Below are 10917 nucleotides of genomic sequence, written 5' to 3' on the forward strand. Positions count from 1 at the left end.
CTATTTTTGTGAAAAATTCCACTGGTATTTTGATAGAGATTGCATTGAATCTGTAGATTGCATTAGGTAGTATAGACATTTTAACAATATTATTCTTCTAATCCATGAACACAATACATCCTTCCATTCATTTCTGTCATCTTCAGTACCTTTCATCAGTGTCTTACAGTTTTCAGAGTACAGGTGTTTCAACTCCTTGGCTAAATTTATTCCTAAATATTTTATTCTTTCTAATTTGCATTTTTAAGTGGGGTTATATTTTTAATTTTTTTCTGATAGGTTGTTATTAGTCTACAGAAATGTAACAGTCTTCTGTGTATTAATGTTGTATACTGCATTCATTTATTAGTTCTAATAAGTTTTTTGTGGAGTCTTTAGGGTTTTTCTAAACATAGTATTATGCCATCTACAAGTAGTGACAGCTTTACTACTTTCCAATTTGAATGTCTTTTATTTCTTTTTTTTTCCCTAATTGCTGTGGCTAGGATTTTCCATATTGTGTTACATAGAATGGTGAGAGTGAGTATCTTATTTTTCCTGATCTTAGAGGAAAAGCTGAACTGTTGAGTTATGATGTTGCCTGTAGGTTTGTAATGTGTGGCCTTTATCCATTTGTAGGTTCTCTAATTTGTTGGCGTATAAGTGTTTATAGTATTCTCTGATGATTCTTTGTATTTCTGTGGAATCATTTGATTCTGTGGAATCAAAAATCAAATTTTTTCTCTCATTTCTTTTTTTTTTCAGATTTATATTATATATATTTAATTTCTTTTCAGTGTTCCAGAATTCATTGTTTATGCACCACACCCAGTGCTCCATTGTAATATGTGCCCTCCATAATACCCACCACCAGGCTACCACCTCCCAACCCACCACCCACCTCCCCTCCAAAACCCTCAGTTTGTTTCTCAGAGTCCACAGTCTCTCACTGTTCGTTTCCCCCTCCAATTTCCCCCAACTCCCTTTTCCTCTCCATCTCCCCATGTCCTCTGTGTTATTCCTTATGCTCCACAAGTAAGTGAGACCATATAATTGGCTCTCTCTGCTTGACTTATTTAACTTAGCATAATCTCTTCCAGTCCCGTCCATGTTGCTACAAAAGTTGGGTATTCATCCTTTCTGATGGAGGCATAATACTCCATAGTATATATGGACCATATCTTCTTTATCCATTTGTCCATTGAAGGGCATCTTGGTTCTTTCCACAGTTTGGTGACTGTGGCCATTCCTGCTATGAACATTGGGGTATAGATGGCCCTTCTTTTCACTACATCTGTATCTTTGGGGTAAATACCCAATATTGCAATTGCAGGGTCTTAGGGAAGCTCTATTTTTAATTTCTTAAGGATTCTTCACACTGTTTTCCAAAGTAGCTGCACCAAGTTGCATTCCCACCAACAGTATAAGAGGGTTCCCCTTTCTCTACATCCTCTCCAACACATGTTGTTTACTGTCTTGTTGATTTTGGCCATTCTAACTGGTGTAATGTGGTATCTCAGTGTGGCTTTTCTTACATTTCTGATTTTTTTTTTCTTGATGAGTTAGCTAAATTTTTTTCTTTGCACTTTATTTATATATTTTTTAAAAATTAACATATAATATATTATTAGCCCCAGGGGTGCAAGTCTGTGAATCGCCAGGTTTACACACTTCACAGCACTCGTCATAGCACATACCCTCCCCAATGTCCATAACACCACCACCCTCTTCCTGCCCCACCTTCCTTTGGCAACCCTCAGTTTGTTTTGTGAGATAGAAACTCTCTTATGGTTTATCTCCCTCCTGATCCCATCTCATTTCATTTATTCTTTTCCTACCCCCACAAACCCCCCACATTGCATCTCCACTTTCTCTTATAAGGGAGATCATATGATAGTTGTCTTTCTCTGATTGACTTATTTCGCTCAGCATAATACCCTCTAGTTCCATCCATGTCATTGCAAATGGCAAGATTTCATTTCTTTTGATGGCTGCATAGTATTCCATTGTATATACATACCACATCTTTATCCATTCATCTGTTGATGGACATCTAGGTTCTTTCCATAGTTTGGCTATTGTGGACATTGCTGCTAGAAATATTCAGGTGCACGTGCCCCTTCAGATCACTACATTTGTGTCATTAGGGTAAATACCTAGTAGTGCAATTGCTGGCTTGTAGGGTAGCTCTATTTTCAACTTTTTGAGGAACCTCCATGCTGTTTTCCAAAATGGTTGCAACAGCTTGCATTCCCACCAATAGTGTAGGAGGGTTCCCCTTTCTCCGCCTCCTCGCCAGCATCTGTCATTTCATGACTTATTAATTTTAGCCATTCTGACTGGTGTGAGGTGGTATCTCACTGTGGTTTTGATTTGTATTCCCTGATGCCCAGTGATGTGGAGCACTTTTTCATGTGTCTGTTGGCCATCTGGATGTCTTCTTTGCAGAAATGTCTGTTCATGTCTTCTGCCCATTTCTTGATTGGATTATTTGTTCTTTGGATGTTGAGTTTGATAAGTTCTTTCTTGATTTTGGATACTAGCCCTTTATCTGATATGTCATTTGCAAATGTCTTCTCCCATTCTGTCAGTCGTCTTTTGGTTTCATTAACTGTTTCCTTTGCTGTGCAGAAGCTTTTGATCTTGATGAAATCTGAATAGTTCATTTTTGCCCTTGCTTCCCTTGCCTTTGGCGATCCTCCTAGGAAGAAGTGCTGTGGCTGAGGTCAAAGAGGTTGCTGCTTGTGTTCTCCTCAAGGATTTTGATGGATTCCTTTCTCACATCGAGGTCCTTCATCCATTTTGAGTCTGTTTTCATGTGTGGTGTAAGGAAATGGTCCAGTTTCATTTTTCTGCATGTGGCTGTCCAATTTTCCCAACACCATTTGTTGAAGAGGCTGTCTTTCTTCCATTGGACATTCTTTCCTGCTTTGTTGAAGATTAGTTGACCATAGAGTTGAGTGTCTGTTTCTGGGCTCTCTCTTCTGTTCCGGTCTGTGTGTCTGTTTTTGTGCCAGTACCATACTGTCTTGATGACGACAGCTTTGTCATAGAGCTTGAAGTCTGGAATTGTGATGCCACCAACTTTGGCTTTCTTTTTCAACATTCTTCTGGCTATTCAAGGTCCTTCCTAGTTCCATACAAATTTTAGAATTATTTGTTCCATGTCTTTGAAAAAAATGGATGGGATTTTGGTAGGGATTGCATTAAATGTGTAGATAGCTTTAGGTAGCATAGACATTTTCACGATATTTGTTCTTCCAATCCATGAGCGTGGAACATTTTTCTGTTTCTTTGTGTCTTCCTCAATTTCTTTCATGAGTACTTTAAAGTTTTCTGAGTAAAGATTCTTTGCCTCTTTGGTTAGGTTTATTCCTAGGTATCTTGTGGTTTTGGGTGCAATTGTAAATGGGATGGACTCCTTAATTTCTCTTTCTTCTGTCTTATTGTTTGTGTATAGAAATGCAACTGATTTCTGTGCATTGATTTTATATCCTGACACTTTACTGAATTCCTGTACAAGTTCTAGCAGATTTGGAGTGGAGTCTTTGGGTTTTCCTCATATAGTATCATATCATCTGCTGAGAATGAGTTTGACTTCTCCTTTGCTGATTTGAATGCCTTTAATTTCTTTTTGTTGTCTGATTGCTGAGGCTAGGACTTCTAGTACTGTGTTGAATAGCAGTGGTGATAATGGGCATCCCTGCCATGTTCCTGACCTTAGAAAAGCTCTCAGTTTTTCTCCATTGAGAATATTTGCAGTGGGTTTTTCATAGATGGCTTTGATGATATCGAGGTATATACCCTTTTTACCAACATTTTGCAGAGTTTTAATCAGGAAAGGATGCTGTACTTTCTCAAATGTTTTAGAATCTATTGAGAGTATCATATGGTTCTTGTTCTTTCTTTTATTAATGTATTTAATCACATTAATTGATTTGCAGATGTTGAACTAACCTTGCATCCCTGGAATAAATCTGACTTGGCTGTGGTGAGTAATTCTTTTACTGTACTGTTGGATCCTATCGGCTAGTATTTTGGTGAGAATTTTCACATCTGTGTTCATCAAGGATATTGGTCTGTAATTCTCTTTTTTGATGGGATCCTTGTCTGGTTTGGGGATCAAGGTAATGCTGTCCTCATAAAATGAGTTTGGAAGTTTTCCTTCCATTTCTATTTTTTGGAACAGTGTCAGGAGAATAGGTATTAATTTTTCCTTAAGTGCTTGGTAGAATTACCCTGGGAAGCTGCCTGGCCCTGGGCTCTTGTTTGTTGGGAGATTTTTATGACTGCTTCAATCTTCTTACTGGTTATGTGTCTGTTCAGGTTTTCTATTTCATCCTGGTTCAGATGTGGTAGTTTATATATCTCAAGGAATGCATCCATTTCTTCCAGATTGTCAAATTTGTTGGCATATAGTTGCTCATAGTATGTTCTTATAATTGTTTGTATGTCTTTGGTTGGTTGTGATCTCTCCTCTTTCCTTCATGATTTTATTTATTTGGGTCCTTTCTCTTTTCTTTTTGATAAGTCTGGCCAGGGGTTTATCAATCTTATTAATTCTTTCACAGAACCAGCTCCTAGTTTCATTGATTTGTTCTGTTGGTTTTTTTGGTCTCTATTTCATTGATTTCTTCTCTGATCCTTATTTCTCTTCTTCTGATGGCTTTAGGCTTTCTTTGTTGTTCTTTCTCCAGCTCCTTTAAGTGTAGGGTTAGGTTGTGTATTTGAGACCTTTCTTGTTTCTTGAGAAAGGCTTGTACCGCTATACATTTTCCTCTCAGGACTGCCTTTGCTGTGTCCCACAGATTTTGAACCGTTGTGTTTTCATTATCATTTGTTTCCATGAATTTTTTTTTCAATTCTTCTTTAATTTCCTGGTTAACCCATTCATTCTTTAGAAGGATGCTGTTTAGTCTCCATGTATTTGGGTTCTTTCCAAATTTCCTCTTGTGATTGAGTTCTAGCTTCAGAGCATTGTTGTCTGAAAATATGCAGGGAATGATCCCAATGTTTTGATACCAGTTGAGACCTGATTTATGACCCAGGATGTGATCTATTCTGGAGAATGTTCCATGTGCACTAGAGAAGAATATGTATTCTGTTGCTTTGAGATGGAATGTTCTGTATGTATCTGTTTTGTCTGACTGGTCCAGCATGTCATTTAAGGCCTTTATTTCCTTGTTGATCTTTTGCTTGGATGATCTGTCCATTTCAGTGAAGGGAGTGTTAAAGTCCCCTACTATTTTTGTATTATTGTTGATGTGTTTCTTTGATTCTGTTATTAATTGGTTTATGTAGTTGGCTGCTCCCATGTTAGGGGCATAGATATTTAAAATTGTTAGATCTTCTTGTTAGACAGACCCTTTGAGTATGATATAGTGTCCTTCCTCATCTTTTATTATAGTCTTTGGCTTATAATCTAATTGATCTGATATAAGGATAGCCACACCAGCTTTCTTTTGATGTCCATTAGCATGGTAAATTCTTTTCCACCCCCTCACTTTAAATCTGGAGGTGTCTTTGGGTGTAAAATGAGTTTCTTGTAGGCAGCATATTGGTGGGTTTTGTTTTTTTATCCACTCTGATACCCTGTGTCTTTTGATTGGGGCATTTAGCCCATTAACATTCAGGCTAACTATTGAGAGGTATGAATTTAGTGCCATTGTATTGCCTTTAAGGTGACTGTTACTGTATATTGTCTCTGTTCCTTTCTGATCTACTACTTTTAGGGTCTCTCTTTGCTTAGAGGACCCTGTTCAATATTTCCTATAGAGCTGGTTTGGTATTTACCAATTCTTTCAGTTTTTGTTTGTCCTGGAAGCTTTTTCTCTCTCCTTATGTTTTCAGTGATATAGCTGGATATAGTATTCTTGGCTGCATGCTTTTCTCATTTAGTGCTCTGAATATATCATGCTGGTCCTTTCTAGCCTGCCAGGTCTCTGTGGATAAGTCTTCTGCCAAGCTAATATTTTTACCATTGTATGTTACAGGCTTGTTTTCCCAGCCTGCTTTCAGGATTTTCTCTTTGTCACTAAGACTTGTGAATTTTACTAATAGATGACAGGGTGTGGACCTATTCTTACTGATTTTGAGGGGGGTTCTCTGTGCCTCCTGGATTTTGATGCTTGTTCCCTTTGCCATATTAGGGGAATTGTCTGCAATACTCTCCAATGTACCTTCTGCTCCCCTCTCCCTTTCTTCTTCTTCTGGAATCCCAATTATTCTGACGTTTTTCTTATGGTATCACTTATCTCTCGAATTCTCCCCTCGTGGTCCAGTAGTTGTTTTTCTCTCTTTTGCTCAGCTTCTTTATTCTCTGTCATTTGGTTTTCTATATCACTAATTCTCTCTTCTGCATCATTTATCATAGCAGTAAGAGACTCCATTTTTTTATTGCACCTCATTAATAGCTTTTTTTAAAAAAAATTTCAACTTGGTTAGATTTTAGTTCTTTTATTTCTCCAGAATGGGATTTTATTTCTCCAGAAAGGGATTCTCTAATTTTCCAAGTCTTTTTAAAGCCCGGCTAGCACCTTGAGTATTGGCATTCTGAACTCTAGATCTGACATATTACCAGTGTCTGTATTGATTAGGTCCCTGGCCTTCAGTACTGCCTCTTGTTCTTTTTTTTTTTTTTGTGGTGAGTTTTTTCTGCCTTGTCATTTTATCCAGATAAGAATATATGAAGGAGTAAATAAAATGCTAAAAGGATGGCCAAGATCCCAGTAAAATGTGCTTTAACCAAATCAGAAGAGACCCCAAATCATGTAGGGGAGATAGGGGATAAAAAGAAGTTGAGAAAAAAAAATTTAAAAAGAAAAAATAAATAAAGCAAAAAATATAAAAAAGAAAAAATATATATATCGATTATCTATCTATCATCTATCTATCTATATATATTAGACTGGTGAATAGAACACAGTTACCCACTTAATTTTTGGAGTATTTTTGTCTCTTAGAAGAACCTACCTCCCAAAATTTTAAAGAATGAAAAGTATATATAAAGGTAAACATGATGAAGGGATGGATTATGACTATAAAGTTGAATTTTTTTTTAAATTTCTAAGAAAGGAGCTGATAAGTTGGGAGAATAAAGAAAAAGAAAGTGGATAGAATTTGCTCAAGCTGGAGACTAGAACAAAGCCCTATGCTAAATTGAGCGTATATTTCGATCTTTTAGAAGAGATTGTATCCCAATTGTTTTTTAGAAGATAAAACCCTTTCCTGTATACAAAAAAATAGTTAGGTACTATGAAGGATAAAATATGACTATAGTAGTGAAGGTTCAAAAAAGATTTTTTGAAAGGTATTGTTAAGATAAACTAGTTAAAAAATGTTAAAAGAGGAAAGGGTAAAAGTTATAAAAATTTAGCAGAAAAAAATAAAATTTCAAAAAATTAATTAACTTTGCAAGACTAAAGAATCATGTGGAGAAATCCATGAATTCCACGCTTTGCTTTCTCCTCCTCTGGAATTCTGCTGTTCTCCTTGGTAAGTGAACTTGGTTGTGGCTGAATTTCTTGCTGATCTTCTTGGGGAGGGGCCTGTTGTAGTGATTCTCAGTGTCTTGCCTGATGCAGAATTGCACTGCCCTTTCTAGCACCCAGGCTAAGTAATCTGCTTGGGTTCGCTTTTGGGAGCTTTTGTTCCCTGAACACCTTCCATAGAGTTCCAGAGGATGGGAATGAAAATGGCAGCCTCCCAGTCTCTGGCCCTGAGATGCTGAGAGCTTGAGGCCCCACTCCTCAGTGCACCCTCGGAGAAAAGCGCTCAATCACTACCCTGTCCCTGGCCTCTGGCCACGCTCTGAGCCCACACAGCCTGTGACCAAGCATCTCTGTCTCTGGCACACAGCCCTGCCTGGAGACTCTGAACCCCACAGATCCCTGTGCTCCTCCAGGGGTTTCTCCCCGGATCTTGTGGGGTCCCCACTCACAGAGCCCTGGCCTTTGCCACAGATCACAATTTCAGGTAACCTCTAGCTGAGAGCTCACTCCTCCACTCTGTCTCTGTAGCCAGCTTCCCTGCTCTAATACCTGTGAGCGCTGCAACACTCAGAAACCCCCAATCCTTCTGTGACCCCACGGGACCTGAGACCACGCTGTCCCTGTGTGGGCTTCACTCAGGTTTAGTCTCTGGAGCGATGTACCTCAGTGGAGCAGACTTTTAAAAGTTCTAATTTTGTTCTCTGTTGCTGTGCCACTTGCCAGGAGCTGGCCCTACCCCCGTGGTCTATCTTCCTGTCACTTTGGATTCTCTTCTCCACAGGGCCTACCTTTCAGAAACTGGTCGATTTTCTGTTTCTAGAATGGCTGCTCTTTTCTTGTCAGTCTCCTGTTGGATTTGTAGGTGTTTGGAATGATTTGATAAGCTATCTAGCTGATCTCCTGCTACCTGATGTCGTCTGAGCCTGCTACTTCTCTGCCATCTTGACACCTCCCCCCTAAAATTTTTTGATTATGTTTATTTTTTAAAAGACCCAGATCATAGTTTCATTGACCTTTCTATTTTTAATTCTCTATTTCACTTATTTCTGCTGTGATAGTTATTAATTTCTTCCTCTTACTGATTTGGGGCTTTTTTTCTCCCCCTTAGGATTTTTTTTTTTAATTTTAAAGTTAGAATTTTTATTTGAGGTTTGTTTTTATTTTTTGCAGTAGGCCTGTGTCACTATGAATTTCCCTCTTAAAACAGCTTTTGCTGTGTCCCAAGCATTTTGGACTATTGTGTTTCTATTTATTTAATTTCCTTTTTGATTTCTCATTGGGCTATTGGTTGTTACATAGTGTATTTAATCTCTACATTCTGTTTTTTTCTTTTTTTTTTCTTCCTGATTTTCTTGCTGTTTATTTCTAGTTGCATACTATTATGGTCAATAAAGATGCTTGATATGATTTCAGTGTTCTTAAATTTATTGATACTTGTTTTGTGATCTATCATGATTAGTTCTTTGGAATGTTTCATGTGAATTTGAAAAGAATCTGTATTCTGCTGTTTTTGGGTGGGATGATCTGTATATATCTATTAAGTCCATCTATTCTAATGTGTCATTTAAAGCCAATGTTTCCTTACTGATTTTATGTCTGGAAATTTTATCCACTGACATGAGAAAAGTAAAGCTCTCTACAATTATTGTTTTGCTGTTTATTTCTCCCAATATGTCTGTTAACATTTGCTTTATATATATACAAGGTGCTCTTGTAGTTGGGTTTATAACTGTTACATCCTCTTATTAGATTGATTCTTTTATCATTATGTAATTTCCTTCTTTGTCTCTTCTTGTAGTCTTTGTCTTGAAGTCTATCTTATCTGATATGAGTATTGCCATCCATCTTCCTTTTTATTCCCATTTGCATGGTAATCCTTTTCCATCTCTTCACTTTCAGTCTATGAATGTCTTTAGAGTTTAAGTGAGTCTGTTATAGGCAGCTTATAGATAGGCCTTATTTTTTTTTTATCCATTCAGTCCCCCATGTCTTTTGATTGGAGAATTTAGTACATTTCTATGTAAAGTAATTGGTAAGAGCCATGTAATTATTGCTGTTTTATTTGTGACTCTCTTTTTTCTTGTAGTTCAACTGTTGTTTTTTAGTACTACACTTATTCCTTGTTTTCTTTGTATTTAGCGTAAGTTTTTCCTTTGAAGTTACTGTAAGGGTCATATATAACATCTTGTTTATATAAGTCTGTTATAAGTTAATTTTGAATAAATTTCAAAGTTTTATATTTTTACTCCCCACCCACATTTTATTTATTGATGATGCATTTACCTTTTTTAATATATTTTTAACTCATTATATTTTAAATAAATTTTACTACTTTTGTTTTTTACCCTTCATACTAGCTTTATCAGTCGTTGGTTCACACATTATTATTTATTTGCCATTTCCTGTCAGATTTTTACTTCCATATGTTTCTCATATTATTAATTAGTGCTTTTATACTTTTAGCTTAGAGAAGTCCTTTTAACATTTCTTATAAAACTGATTTACTGGTGATGAACTCCTTTAGCTTTCATTTATCCAGAAAAATTAATCTCTCTTTCAATTCTGAATGATAATCTTGATGGATAGAGAATTCTTGGTTGGCAGGTTTTTTTTTTTCCCTTTCAGCACCTTGAATGTGTAATGCCGTTCCCTTCTGGACTATAAAACTTCTGCTGAAAACTATTATAGCCTTGTGGGATTTTCCTTGTATGTAGTATATTGCTTTTGTCTTGTTGCTTTCAAGATTCTTTCTTTAGCCTTAACTTTTATCACTTTATTTCAATGTGGCTCACTGTGTTTCTCTTTGGGTTCATCTTATTTTGAAGTTTCTGGGCTTCCTGGAATTGAATGTCTGTTTTCTTCATTCAGATTAGGGAAGTTTTCATCCATTAGCTCTCTTCTCCTTCTGGGATAACTCTATTTTTAATGTAACCCTGCTTGATGTTGTCCCAGGTGTCCCCTAAGTTATCCTCATTTCTTTTAATCCTTTTTTTTTTTTAATTTTGATGCTCTGTCTAGGTGTTTTCTACTTCCAGCTCGCTGAGTCATGCTTCTGTTTCACCCATTCTGAAGTTGGACCCTTCTGGTGTATTTTTCAGTTCCATTACAGCTTCTGTTTAATACTTTCTTATATTTCTCTGTCTTACTGTTTTTCTTCCTGTGTTCATCCATTTCCCCCCTCAGATTAGTGAGCATCTTTATGGCCATTACTTTGAGCTCCTTATCAAGTAGGTTGCTTAACGCTATTTCATTAAGGTCTTTTTCTGGGTTTTGTCTTATTCTTTAGTTTGGAACATAATCCTCTGTTTCCTCATTTTGCTTGTCACTCTGTGCTGGTTTATATGCATTAAGTGAAGTAGCAACCTCTCTTAGTATTGAAGGAATTGTCCTGTGTATGAGCTATTCTCCATGGGCCAGAAGTGCCGTCTCTTCTGAACACCAGAGCCAT

Source organism: Lontra canadensis, unplaced genomic scaffold (assembly GCF_010015895.1).
Source record: "Lontra canadensis isolate GAN:19392208 unplaced genomic scaffold, GSC_riverotter_1.0 scaffold12, whole genome shotgun sequence".
In the NCBI taxonomy this organism is placed as follows: Eukaryota; Metazoa; Chordata; class Mammalia; order Carnivora; family Mustelidae; genus Lontra; species Lontra canadensis.